This window comes from Octopus bimaculoides, chromosome 18, assembly GCF_001194135.2.
Source record: "Octopus bimaculoides isolate UCB-OBI-ISO-001 chromosome 18, ASM119413v2, whole genome shotgun sequence".
Lineage (NCBI taxonomy): Eukaryota > Metazoa > Mollusca > Cephalopoda > Octopoda > Octopodidae > Octopus > Octopus bimaculoides.
The window spans coordinates 51,549,867-51,550,816 of NC_068998.1; the positions used below are offsets into that span (position 1 = coordinate 51,549,867).

A 950-nucleotide genomic window follows, 5' to 3' on the forward strand; every position below is an offset into this window, starting at 1 on the left:
GACTCCTGAGTGCGGGAACAAAATTTGCTTGGGGGTGGTGCAAACCCAAGTTCAAAATATTTTGCAAACAAGGTCAATGTTTTTAATCTTTATATCAAAACAAACGCAGATGTAATAATAATAATAATTATTATTATTATTATTATTATTATTATTATTATTATTTCTACTTCAATCAAATCAGATAAATGTAAAATAATGGAAAAGTAATGTTTCAAATGAGTCCAAAAATGTTTCTATCCTCATTTGGTTTCAGGAAGATGTTCAAAGCATTTTCGTTGCCCCACCCCCACCCACCATCAAAAAAAAGAAAACAATTTAGGGAATGAAGGGTTCTATGGTGTAATGGTTAGCACTCTGGACTCTGAATCCAGCGATCCGAGTTCAAGTCTCGGTGGAACCTGAATACTTTACTCTGAAATGACAGATCCTTTTTTTTAGGCATAGGTGTGGCTGTGTGGTAAGTAGCTTGTTTTCCAAACCACATGGTTCCGGATTCAGTCCCACTGCATAGCACTTTGGGCAGCCTCAGGTTGATCAAAGCCTTGTGAGTAGATTTGGTAAACAGAAACTGGAAGAAGCCTACCATATACATGTATATATCTATGCATGTGCTTGTTTCCTCATCACTGCTTGACCGATTGGATAACTACCAAGCTTTGAAAAGATGAGTCATGGGGAACTTTGTTTCACTGAAACCCTTGAAGGTGGTGCCCCAGCATGGCCATGACTAAAACATGTAAAAGATGACCTTATGATTATGAGTCTAACACTCTAACCACAAGGTCAGAGACATCCCTGCTCTGCCGAATTGATAGAGCATAGCATGAAATAGTGTGAAATTTAGCTGCTATTTCTCTCGGTTCTTTTGACCATCCTTACTGGATGATGGTCGTTGTTTTGTTTATATCTCACGCCATTCACGTTATCATTTTCATCACAATCACCAC

General features: G+C 38.1%; 1 non-coding gene across 1 annotated transcript; it reads left to right on the forward strand.

Annotated features, from left to right (window-relative positions):
- The first annotated feature begins 331 nt into the window (after nucleotides 1–331).
- Nucleotides 332–403, forward strand: Trnaq-cug (transfer RNA glutamine (anticodon CUG)). Its single transcript has one exon. It is a non-coding gene; the product is annotated as a tRNA-Gln (tRNA).
- Nucleotides 404–950: the final 547 nt, after the last annotated feature.